At 29.8% G+C, this 13,823-nt stretch overlaps 1 protein-coding gene across 1 annotated transcript in view; it reads left to right on the forward strand.

Moving 5' to 3' along the window:
* Positions 1 to 2,186: 2,186 nt before the first annotated feature.
* Positions 2,187 to 13,823, forward strand: part of LOC126750301 (phosphatidylcholine:ceramide cholinephosphotransferase 2-like) — a 113,204-nt gene continuing 101,567 nt past the window's right edge. The window contains exons 1-2 of the mRNA XM_050459875.1: positions 2,187 to 2,356; positions 10,297 to 10,506. The gene's annotated coding sequence lies outside the window, so the exon portion shown is untranslated. The remainder of the gene's footprint in view (positions 2,357 to 10,296; positions 10,507 to 13,823) is intronic.

The following is a 13,823-nucleotide window of genomic DNA, read 5'->3' on the forward strand; positions in this document are numbered from 1 at the left end:
TGGATACCTCGGCGTCTTATTTCAGCGTTATTTGGTTCAGCATATAATTCAGGCATAACTACTGCTATATCAATTTCATCAAAATGTTCATCTGGATCGTTTAAAATTTTTGCACAGTTATGTCGAATGGTGTAATTTAACATAGGAAATCTTTTTTTTTAACTGACCAAAGCATCTTTCAATAATAACACGTTCTCTTGCATGTATTGTATTAAAATATTTTTCAGTTTTTGTTGTGAGATCTTTAAATGGTGAAACATACAAGGAGTTACACCATATCCAGAATCACCCAAAAGACAATTTCTCTCTTCATTTTTAATACAACAACTATAATAGGGTAAGTAGGACTATTGTACCAAATTCTGGAATCATGGATGGCCTGGATCTGAGGCCAGGAAGAACCAACACAAGTAAAAATTTCTGCACTATTATATGTTGCTTGAACATTTATGCCAGAAACTCCTTTTCTGTTAATATATTTGTCGCCATGTACATATGGTTTTAAAATTTTAACGTGAGTGCAATCAGTGGCACCGATAATATAAGGTATTGAGTTATGTGCTGTCCATTCATCTTTAGCTGTATTGAATGTATTTTGGGTAGCCGGAAATTTAATCCAATGATTTTTCTTGCGACAGATTTCATGTGACACTTTATTAATAATTCTTGAAACAGTTGATTGATTAATTTCAACATCAAGGCCAACGCCTAGTTGAAATCCAGCGTCACCTTAAACAAAAATAACAAAATTACATTATTTACCTTATTTTATTTGATTTTTACTGAAACATACCTAGGCTTCTTAAAAAAACTTCCATTGGTTGAATATGCGTAAGAGCACCTCCTCGAGTCTCATTTACTTCGGTCAGAAATATGTGAGCTAGGTAAGCTACGTTTTCCCTACTAAACCTAAAAGAATAAAAAATTTAAGCAATAATTAAAAGCAATAATAAATTATTGGTAAATTACCGAAATATTTTATGGTATAAACTTGCAATGCAAGCAACTTATTGTTTAACGTGTCGTAAATTGTCGGTACTGGTCAGTATCAAGTCCACACTGGGCAACTGAGGCTCACTGTAAATCTATTAATGTTTGGGCTGGTATCGTGGAAAATAAAATAATAGCGCCATACTTTTTTGAAGAACACTTAACAGGACACCGCTATTTCAATTTTCTTCAAGAAGATCTTATCCCTACTTTGGCTGCTCTATACTATACCCAGACGAACAAGACCCTGCTGCCCCGACACATAATTTGTGGTTTCAGCAAGACGGCGCACCGCCACATTTCTTTCGAGATGTCCGTAATTACTTGGATGCAGTGTTCCCAGGAAGATGAAGAGGGCCAATAGAGTGGCCGGCCAAGTCACCAGACCTAAATCCCTGCGACTATTTTCTATGGGGCTACCTGGAAAGTAAAGTTTATATTGAGAAGCCAAACATCCTAGAAGATTTGAAAAATAGAATTAGATATGAAATTAGATGTATATCACCCGAAATAATTGATAGTGTCTTACACGAGTTTGTAAACCGTCTTGCTTTCTGCCAAGAAGTAAATGGGGATCAGTTTGAACACTTAATACATTAATAAGAGTTTTCACAGTTTATAACATTTTATCCTGTCATTTTATCTTAATTTGTAAATAGACGTACTTACTAAGGTGTGTTATACGAAACTTGCTTGGAATTTCGCCTATATTTCACAAATGCAATAAAAAATATAGCATTCCATTTAAAAAAATGACCGATGACGACATATCTTTCTTTTTGTTCCACCCTGTATACAAAAATTTATGTGAAATAATGCGCAACTTAAAATAAAAATCGACGGGTCCGAGCGTTTTCTCAAAAAATCATGTCTCTAATTTTTATCGAATTTATGCGGAACTTTAGGAGGTCACTGTATAAAAAACTGTTTTATAAAATTATTGTTTCTGAATGATTTAAAAGAAATTTTGTGCTTTTGAACTTGAGGAAAGCTCAGAAAAACTTAGTGACCTACGATAGATTCGCTAAAGGATTTCTACACCAGGTTTCAATAAACTAGTCGAGATATCTTTGGCAAATGCTAAACTTTAACACGTTAAACCAAACGTTTCCTCTTCAACAAAAATAACAACAATCTAATACCCTTTAACATACAACACTTTTTTTTCAGTTTGTCATCCCTAATCCGCCGTATCCAAACGCAGGCGCGGCAACTTTATACGCTACACACCTGGAGCGCGAGGCGGCGACGACGAGGAGTTCGTAGAAGAAAAAGTGCCCCAGGTGTCGGCATACGCGGTTAAGACGCTTTACGCTGTCCACGTGATCCATTATCAGACGAAGAACGCGCTTTCTGATTGCGGCAGGTGATAAAGAAACTTCCGACAACCATGACACAGTAATTTGATTTTAAGAGATTGCTTTGTCAACCGTATTTTTTTTTCGTGTATATGTTTAGCTGACAGTTTCTTTCCGGGATACTTGCCGAAAAGTTTCAAAGAGTTTTCTTTTTTGTATGAGAGAAAGTTTTCGGCAAGTGCTTCTTGTACAGTTTTGAATTGCTTTGATGGTCGCACAGTGAGGTTTAGTTTCTTTAACATGTAAATAGTATCAAGCACCAATAGAAAAAATGCACTAGTTTCACTTTTTTATTAGAATTTAATAGAAAATAAATTCTTGGAAAAAATTTCTCTTTAAGTAAAAAACGTGATAACCAGAAGATTAAATACTAAATTAAAGCTTATTACAATACAGTAATTAAAAGTCAATGTTTAAGTTTGTTCTTAAGAAAATCTTCATTAATAGTCAAAACTGTTCTGAGGCTTTTGCAGTTAGAGAATAATTAATTAGGCCTCTTCGTATTGTTTTCTAAATTTACGTTAACTTTTCCTTATATAAAAAGGACAATGGACATTAGCATGATGCAGATGTATTAAATTCATAACTTTATTTCATCATTTGATTTGGGTAGGCAATATACAAATAAAAATCAATTTAATTAAGTTAAAGAAATTAAGTAACATAAAAACCCGACAAATTTATGAGCTTAGCAATAATTTAGCCAGTTTGAGTAATATTAATTTTTATTTAATAATATCATTAAAAGTTCCGTGCATAACAGATTAACATAAAACGAATAATTAAATGATATAAACATACATCATTAAATCTTATAAAAAAACTACAATAACATTTATTTCATCGAAATAAATATGTCTAAATAATAAATTTAAAAATAAAATTAAACAAGTGTTGAATGTGTGAATTTATTAAATCACCTTAAAGAAAAAAAATATCTTTATTTAGTTTTTATCTTAATAATTAGAAAACCATAAATTGGGGGTAAAAATAACATAAGGAAATGGCAGTCATACCCATTTAAGTTATGTGATAAAATTAAAAATAATATATTGTTCCATTAGAAATTAAATGTAAGAAATCTTATAAATAAATTAAAAAATAAATATTAACATGTGCGTGAATTTATTTGATCGGTTTATAAAAAAGAAAACATTTTTATTTAGTTTTTATCTTTAAAATTTAATTAATAATCAGCAATAAAAAACATAAACTAGATGTAGGAATAAAATAAAGAAATGCCAATTATGTTCATTTAAGTTATGCAAAGAAGTGAAAAAACATATTGTTCCAATAGGAATTAAATGTGAAAAATCTAGAAACATTAAATCTTCGTCTTTTCGTCTAAACATTAAATTTAAACATAAAATTTGAAAAGTGTGTATTGAATCAGTCAGTTTACGTAAAAAAAAATATTTTCATTTAATTCTTATCGTAAAACTTTTATTAATAGCAATTAAAAGAACCCAAAAATTAGGTGTAAAAATAACATTAAGAAATGATATTTAAATCCTTTTAAGTTATGCAATAATATGCACAAATTTAAACTTATTATAATATGCCAATAGGAATAAATCTGAAAAATTTTGTCAACAAATTGAAAAATAAATATTAACATGTGTATGAATTTATTTAGTAAGTTAAAGGAAAAAAATATTTATTTGCAGTTAATTTTATTAACACAGTAAAAGACTATAAATTAGATGTAAAAATAGCATAAGCAAATGACCATCAAGCCCATTAAAGTTATGCAAATAAATTTAGGAATTTTTCAATAGAAATTAAATGTGAAAAATTGTAACCAACAAACTTAACAAATGCATGCATTTGGTCAGTTATATTTATTTTCTAATAGAAATGACAACTATCTCCATTTAAATTATGTAAAAATAAAAATTACCAAATCTGCAAATTTTACTTTCATTGGGCCAGTTTAAGAAAAAAATCTGTTTTTAGGGCCTACAAATTTGCTGAATTGCAGACAATAAAAAAAAATTAAAAAATTAGTAAAATATTATGAACAATTTCTTGGTTTCCTTAAAAAATTTCCTTAAGGTTATGCACATTTATAGTATTAATATTACATTAATAAAATTCTTAAATAACGTATTTTATAATTTTTTTCTCAAATTTAAAAAAATTAATAAATCCAAAGTTTGTGTTCCTACCTACATCACGCATTTAATTTTTACTATTACTTATATATTAATTAAATATAGTTTTAGTTTTAAATAATAAATATTTTAGTTTGTAATAGATATTTTTAAAAATATGTTTTTTTACTAATTTATCTGTCAACAAAAATTATATTTTAAAGAAAAGATTACATAAGCCAACAAAAAACACATACTAATATTATATCTGTGATAAAATCTTCCTTTATTAACTAACTTTATTACTGCTATAGAATGAATTATGAAACGAGACCTGTTAAAAATAGCAGTAAAAATTTTATATTAAATATTAAAACAATTAAATTTTACTTATGTATAAATAAAGATTAAAACTCATCACCTAGATTAATTCTCAGAACATTTGATTGTTATTATTCGAAGACTCGGCCATCGTTAAAAAATATAATATAATAAAAAATTGCTAACAAAATTTAATAAGAAATTAATATAAATCTTTCTTGCTTTTAAAAAGGCAGTATCTATAAAGATTAATAATAAAACCTAATTTGTACCGTTATTTCTATTTTGAATCATTTTATATGTATTTTTTTAAATAGGTCAATGAACTAGGCCTCTTTGGTCTTTGGGGGTACTAACCTATGCTGGTTTTTTTTTTGAATAATTTTAACATTTTTGGCGGCAACAAAAATAGCTTCCACAAGAATTGATTTACCCCCTCACCACTTAAGGTTCTTTGATATTTTTTACTGCTTAACACTTTTACACGTATAAAATCGCATTTTTTAGATATGGAAGTCTATAATAAAGTACCTAATATTTTAATAATAATAATAATAATAATAATAATAATAATAATGTATTTATTTAGCTTGAGCTACAAAGGTAATACATAATATATAGATAATACGGGTATAATACATATTTAAAAAAAAACTAATTAAAAAAAAATGCAAATAATTTGAAAAAAAAAGTTGAAAAAAAAGTGTGTGCTTGTACAAAATGGCATACATATACAAAAAATATAAAAAGTCTCACATACAGAAAATTTATAAATAAAATTTAAGCCTAAAATAAAATAGCAAAAATAAAACAAAATACGAGTTAAAATTGCAAAATAAAAATAAAATAAATACACATACAAACTTTAACAAATTTTTTCATATAACCAACAAAACCCGAGGTATAATCCAAAAACTTTTTTTTATTTAATTTTCAAGCAATTATTTTTGTAAAAGGGCTTGAGATAAAACTGGTTGGCTTGTATGTTGGTTTTCTGATTTTTCATTGTATTTTCCAAAAAATAAAGAGACCTATTATGTATCAAACTTACTAACTTCTATTTTAATATAAATATATTTTTGAAATCATAATATAATTTTTACTTTAATTTATTATAAAATATTTTAAAAAATTTCGAAGAATATACTTCTTTATTATTTTCAGATCATCTAAAGCTTTTTACGTGATCTTAAAAAGTTAATTTTATTTAATAACTCATAACAAACTAACAGTAAGTTTTTTCTCATACAAAAGTGCATCAGATATATTAAAGTTATGCAATTTTTTATAAAAATTATAATATTGGCATGACATATTGTTTTAAAAGAAATCTTACCTCTTAGAAAATACTCTTCATTATAAAATTATGTTTTATAAAATAAAATTTAAAATTCTATTTGAAACAAAAGCACATAGAGAAAATTATATTATAGATTATGTTCAAACAAAAACCCTCCTCTGACCTTAGCCAGAAGTAAATTTACTTATCGATTATTCCACGAGCCCGACGAAAGGTAAATTATTAAAGGTTCAAGCTGACACCTATTTGTCTTTCAAAACCTTCAACTTTTTTCTTAAATCCATTTAATCAGGATTCGTTTTAAGCAAATAGTTTTTTGAATTGTATTAATTAGTTACTTTTTTCGATTTACAATTGAAACTTCAACATAAACTTAAACAACCGTTTCTCCTAAAATGGTCTTTTCATGTTAACACGCGAGCAACTTCTTGAGTCTTGAGTATTGATTTATAAATTAGCAGAGCGGTTTATTTCTTACCGTGACACCATAGTTTTTCATGGAAAAGGCATCTTGACTCACGGACAAATGAAACTCTTTGTTTTGGGTCTTTGACCTAAAAATGATGAATTAAAGAAAGTTAATTTATTTGGATATTTAAGCTAGTTTGAGATACAAATACTGAAAAGTTTTAAGTTATATTGTATCTAGTGAGGAGGGAAGAAATTTCAGAAAATCATATCTCTAAATAAACTAATAAATGCCCACATCAAGCTAGATTTGACTTTATAATTAACACATAATAATACCATTTTTAATAAACAAGACATCATAGCTAATCCCACGTCAATAAACGCTCGTATAATAACACATTTATAAAAAATAAGTATCATGTTTATATAAATTATGCATTCCTAACGCAGTTATTATTTTAAACCTGTGCTTCTTAAAAACATAGAAAATAACAATACTATTCATATTATACACCCTATTCTTTGCAATGATCTATCAAAAGTTTTTTTAAGGCTTCAAGGATGACCTTAAGGTGTGTTAACTGGGTTGGTCCGAGAAAATTAAAGATATGGCACTGTTTTAGGGCTAAAAATAGCATTTGGATAGGGATGCGCCTTTATTTTGGACGTTCATGGTTGATTTATAGCAAGTAAAAGAAAATGTCTTTTAAGGAATGATTTCTTTTAGTTTATATGAAGTTTCGCTGAAATGGGAAAGTACTTTTGCAATTTTCAAGGGTTTATGCTGCATAAATATAATAAATTTTGCATGGAAGCTTATTTTAAATAGGATAAAATGTCAAGGTAAATGTTGCATGACAGCAATATCGATTTATAAAGTTTTTATATTTTATTACATGAAGTTATTATTATTTATTTATATGAAACAAACGGGAATTTTATAATTTAATAATTTTTCACACATTTCAGTTTCATGGAACTATATTAGATTATAACCTCATGAAAAACAGTAAGAAAGTAAATCAAGTTCTTCTTCTTAGTCGGTGATCTGTCGCAGATATCGTGTTATAATGAACTTATCTGGCTGATGCCTCTCCATTTACCTCGGCCTTCTGTCAATCTTGCACATTCTGATAGTAGAAAGCTGATTATTGAGACAATATGGTCAGTGTATCTTGTGGAAGATCTGCTTAGGCCTCCGTGGAAGTAAGAACTTTTCACGCCTTCTTGTATCGCAACTTTCTCAAGACCGTTTCTTCGAACAGTAAGAAATTAAATCAAGTTCTTCTTCTTAGTCGTTGACCTGTCGCAGATATCGTGTTATGATGAACTCATCTGGCTGATGCCTCTCCATTTACCTCGGCCTTCCGTCAACCTTGCACACTCTGATAGTAGAAAGCTGATTATTTAGACAATATGGTTAGTATATCTTGTGGAAGATCTGCTTAGGCCTCCGTGGAAGTAAGAACTTTTCAGGCCTTCTTGTATCGCAACTTTCTCAAGACCATTTCTTCGAACAGTAAGAAATTAAATCAAGTTCTTCTTCTTAGTCGTTGACCTGTCGCAGATATCGTGTTATAATGAACTCATCTGGCTGATGCCTCTCCATTTACCTCGGCCTTCCGTCAATCTTGCACATTCTGATAGTGGAAAGCTGATTATTGAGACAATATGGTCAGTGTATCTTGTGGAAGATCTGCTTAGACCTCCGTGGAAGTAAGAACTTTTCACGCTTTCTTGTATCGCAACTTTCTCAAGACCATTTCTTCGAAAGACATGTCCAAAATAGATTAATATTTATATATCTAATTATTCACACAATTACTCTTTAGACTTGGCGAAAATAGTTATATCTCATGCATATTGAAATTTCTTTCTTCTGCCATTCCAGTCATCACTGACGTTTCACATAATCCATTTTCCGTATATATTGAGTAGGATTAGACTCAGTGTGCAGCCAACTTTCTCCAATTCACCGGATCAAATGCTTGTTCTTTTGAAATTTCAAGTAGTAGAAGTTGTTTTATCCTTGCTAATATTTGTTACATGATTTTACCGCAAAGTGTGATCAGTACTATTATGCGATAGTTCCTGCATAAATCCCTTGCTTCTGCTTTATCAAATGAAATATGGATGTATGGAGTGATGTACTGGACCTTGACCACGTGCATGTCTCCCATATTTTTTGGCAGATTCGGTGTATTTTATCTAATTCGATATCATCTAGAACTCAAATCATTTAGACATTATATTATCTATACTAATATGGCTCTTTTCTTTTCTTATTCCGATAATAGACAATCTGAATAACTAAATATTGTTGTGGTGTCAAGGTTCTATTTTGGGTCCTTTTCCTTTACTCGTTTAAGTACTGTAAGCTGCAGGCATTGCTGACAATACGCAAATTTATCATTCTTTTGATCACAATGATTATAATGAAGCAGAATTAATTATGAATGAGGATCAAAAAACAGTAAGCATAAATGCAAAGAATCATAATTTAAAATTAAATCCTAATAAATCCCAACTTATAATATTTAGCAACAAAAATCAAAAAGAGAATATTAACAAGATATTAATACTGATAATACGAGAATGATTCTGCTAAAAACTTGAGTGTGATTCTAGATGATCAACTGAGATTTAAAGTGGATAGCATCTTTCCCTGCCTCCCTTAAAGAGAGACTAATTTTTCGTAATACTGTTCTTAACTTAAATATTAGGTTTAATAATAAGACTTCAGTTTCACCTCATCACAGAGCCATGATTCAGAGATGTTTTTCTTATAGTGCAGCAAAAATTTATAATAAAGTGCCGATAAATTTGGTTACCTTATCACTACAACGTTTTAAAATATATTTCAAAAAATATTTACTATCTTTGTAACTTAATAGAGATTGTCTTTAAGTGTTCTAAACTTGGGGAAAAGCGTATTTATATGAAAACAGTAGATTAAAGAAATAACATTAATTATTTACTTATTCCTATTTCAAATTCACTTCTGAGTATGTGAGGTTCCTTTTCAAAACTGTGTTTCATTTGTGTTGGTAATTGCGCTACATCATCCTCCATCATCAGATTTTCGCAATATTCCCTCCATTCATTTAATATGTCTTGTCTGGCTGTAAGTAGCACTCCATTCTCACCTTTGATGACATTACGGTTTGGTGCGAAAAAAGGAATTATCTGTTTTAGTTTCAGTGTTGTTTTTGTGTAACTCTTACTTTGCAAAATTCATTCAAGTGGCTCTTTTTGTCTCTTTGACAAAGTCGCTTCACTGCTTGATAGGCCTCTCTTTATCTTCTGAAGCTGTTGGCTGTTTCCTTTTACATTGTAATACATTGCTTCCTCTTTTCCTTTCGTGTCATTTGTGACGCCCTTATTGGCAATATTTAATATGGATTTTGTTTTTAACCAGATTATGTTAGGCGACTCTTGGTATCAAGGATCTTGTGTACGTATCATTGTTTCTCACATGCCCTTTAGGATGTTCATTTATTGTTTTTTTTTTCGTCGGAAGTTTTATTTCTTTCCGCTGATCATCCTCGCATATCATTATCTTCTTTAGAAGCACCAATCTTAGCATCAAAACCACCCAAGTTCTCCCTAAGTTCTATACTTTCTTAAAATGACAACGTTTCGATGCCTCATCATTAGACTAAATTAGTACACCAATTATATTTGATAAAGATACAAGACTATTCATAATTATAAAATTAATAATGTTGTCACCAAATTACCATAAATTAATCAATGATCTTAAAGTTTAACAATCTAATATTCAGATATGTATTTAATATATGAAGCTTTCTTTTTTTTGTAGTGGTTACGACGGAGACGACGAATCAGGAGCGAGCTCGTGCAGTCTGCAACAGTACAGTGCCCCCGTAAGGGACCATGCTTACTTAAATAGGGATAAGTGCAATTTGCCATGGACTACTGACACGTCTGAAAAAATTATAGTATGTACTCTACCGAGGAATGATTATAAATTTATTGAGGATTTGAAGATAAAAAAGGCACAACATGATCGGTGAGTATATAAGTTCGAAGAGTTTTTCGTCCGATGTAAGTAATTTTATCTCAAATTAGATCTTATTAATGGAAATAGTTTTTCACTCATATCAGTCTAATAAAATAATGTGATTACTGTTGTGCTAAAACTGGTTGTAACTAAGTTCTGGCAATTTTATTAAAATAGTAATTTTCGTATGGAATTAATTAAACTATGTAAGAAAATAATTTTTATAAATGCTAAAAGCAATGGAGGATTACTACGGGGATATATTCAGACAAAAATTAATTATTCATAATTTTTAAATTATTATTTTTAAAAGATTTAAGAAGCAATAAAGAAATTAAATAATAATAAAACTAAAACTGGTTGTAACTAGGTTCTGGCAATTTTATTAAAATAATAATTTTCGTATGGAATTAATTAAACTATGTAAGAAAGTAATTTCTATAAATGCTAGAAGCAATGGAGGATTACTACGGGGATATATTCAGACAAAAATTAATTATTCATAATTTTTAAATTATTATTTTTAAAAGATTTAAGAAACAATAAAGAAATTAAATAATAATAATAATAGTACCAACTAATAATTAATAATAATATAAGAAAGTCACAATCAAAATTTCTTGATTTCATTGCCTGCAAACCGATATATTCTCGATGGTTGCTGACAACCGGTCGGGCACTATTTTCACACGCATTATTAAAAAAGAATATCCACTAATAAAAAATAGCATTGTATGTAAGTAATATTTAAAAAAGATGAGTTACAACACTCATAAAGCGATAGGTACAAGAAATTTAAAATTTAAAATAGTTTCAGGCATGATAATTTATTACTTAGCAGTTTGCGTTTGTAAACATTTAAAGAACTTACATTATCATAATGCATTTCTTTTTGATCCAACACTTTATTTTTTCTATCATATTTTATTCTATTTTCTTTTGTTATATCACATTGAGTATTTGAACTCGGATCTGAGCCAATGACAATTAAGCTATTTGTATTATATATTGCTATTTCTTATTTGTTCACAAGTATATTAAAATTATTGTTTTCTACTAGCGTGCGCAAAGTACTCCCTTTACACACTTCCCAGGGTTTATAGTTTCACTTTAAAATGACCTTTTGTGTGACAAATTTCCCATTCATAAAAAAAGGATCATTTTACAAACTTGTTACATAAAAAACTATTATGTCGGTGATAATTTTCACAAATTATAAATTAAATGTCAAATAAACGTAAATTATTTTTAGGCACTAAAAAGTGCTTAAAAAGTGAAACTATTAACCCTGGGAAGATTGTAAAGTGAGTACTTTACGCACGGTAGTAGGAAAAAATCTTTAAATGTTTCAATCTTAGAGAAAAGTTGACCATCAGACAAAAATGTACTTAACTTGTGATTAAAATATAAAAATAATTTAATCATAAATATTAAATAATGTTTATATTGGTATAAACATAATTTACTAAAATTCAAAGTACAAAACGCAACTAAGATATAGCGTTCAAAGAGTGTGCTCAGACTATGAATTGAAGATCAGTCTTAAGAAAACGAGGACAATGGTAATTGCCAAAAATCCCCACTGAGAATCGACTTAATGATTGACATTATTTGAGGTGGAGCGAATATCGTTTAAACACACCAAGGCTGCCAAATAGCCTGTTGCTACATAAAAAATATCCAGAGAGCGTTACATATTTTAAACTCATCTTAACACCCCTACTAGTCAAAATGTCAGTAGTCTTTAAAACCTCAAGACTAATTAATTAATTCTGCACCATTTCTCTGACAAAAGGGTGACTTATTGGAATACTATTAGTTTAACGATAGCTTTAAGGCACTTTTACTATCGCTAAAATTGGCTAATTCTCCTAACAATTTTTTTAGCTTATTTGCTTCTTTTGAAGCCTCAGAAAGCGCCAAATATTCATCTGTGCTAAATACAGTCTTTTGCTTTGTGCTTTCCCAAGGAATACCACAACCAGCATAAACAAAGCAAAACTCAGGAAATGACCTTCTGCCAACCCAACCGCACTGTTTCTCCAATCGGCATCAACATATCCTAAAAACGGTTTACAATCCTCTTGATACTTAAACAATAACGCTTAGTTTTCTAAAGATACCTTAAAAGTCTCTTAACACTTTGTCAATGAGTCTCATTAAAACAGTTACGGAATTGACTTAAATAGCGAACACTGTATGAAACGTTTGGGCTCGTCATTACGGATAAATACATAAAACCACCTTTCGCTTGACGGTAAGGCCCTGATAACACACTACTATCTCCTTTCACTGAATTCAGATTCTTTTCCATTGGGGTCTCATACCAAAGTTATCTAACAAAGACTAATATCGGGAGAATTCGGGTACATAGTCTATGTCATTTTGGATATCAAAAACTTTTATATTCAATACAGTCAATCTTACTACTTATAGAACTGGCTTCTAGAGCTAACTCTGGGTTATTGTCCCTCTGATCCAGTTTATTCCCAGTTTTTCAAGTTTATCCCCCACTTCAACTACAGTTTCCTCACAGAACTCTTGCTCGGTACTTTTGTAACTTAATATTACTTACATACTCATAATCTCTACTCGGCACGTCCTCATATTTACTCGAGTCATATATTTGGTAGGCCTTTATAATCTCAGCATATCCAGCCAGTATGCAATTGTTGCACTTTTTATCTTGCACTTTAACTTGAGCCTCATTTCCCTTGGAATGTGGATCATAACGCTACTTCCAAATATCCTGATATAGGATAAATCCGGTTTCTTACCATGCCACATTTTAAATAGAGACCTACCATCCAATGCACTGAAAATCGACCTGTTCCTTAGGTAACTAGCATTATTTATTGCCTCTGCCCAAAACATCTCTTCCAAGCCAGCGTCAAATATAAGGCATTTTGCCTTTCGCTATCAAACATCTGTTGAGCCTCTCTGAAAGACTGTTTTAATCTGGAGTATTGGTGAGAAATACCTTCTGACTCAAAGAAAGATGTAAAGTTGTTGCCACTAAATTTAGTGTCAACAATATGTCTTTTTCTTAGTCACTTCTGAATATTTTAATTTTACGACCAACTTGGTTCTCGACCATATAGTCTTAAAAACTTTAAAACTATTCGATACTCGGCTCTTAGCTTTTGAAAATAGATGAAGGACATCCTACTATGGTGATCAACAGGTAAAAAAAAAGCATTACTTCTCCAATACAATTTACTATCATTGTTTTACAAACGTCTCCATAGATAACTTCCAACAACGCCTTACTTCCATTGTGTGCAAAAGGCAGCCTTGTCTGTTTTCCCTCGCAACAACAATACAGT

This window comes from Anthonomus grandis, chromosome 1 (assembly GCF_022605725.1).
Source record: "Anthonomus grandis grandis chromosome 1, icAntGran1.3, whole genome shotgun sequence".
In the NCBI taxonomy this organism is placed as follows: domain Eukaryota; kingdom Metazoa; phylum Arthropoda; class Insecta; order Coleoptera; family Curculionidae; genus Anthonomus; species Anthonomus grandis.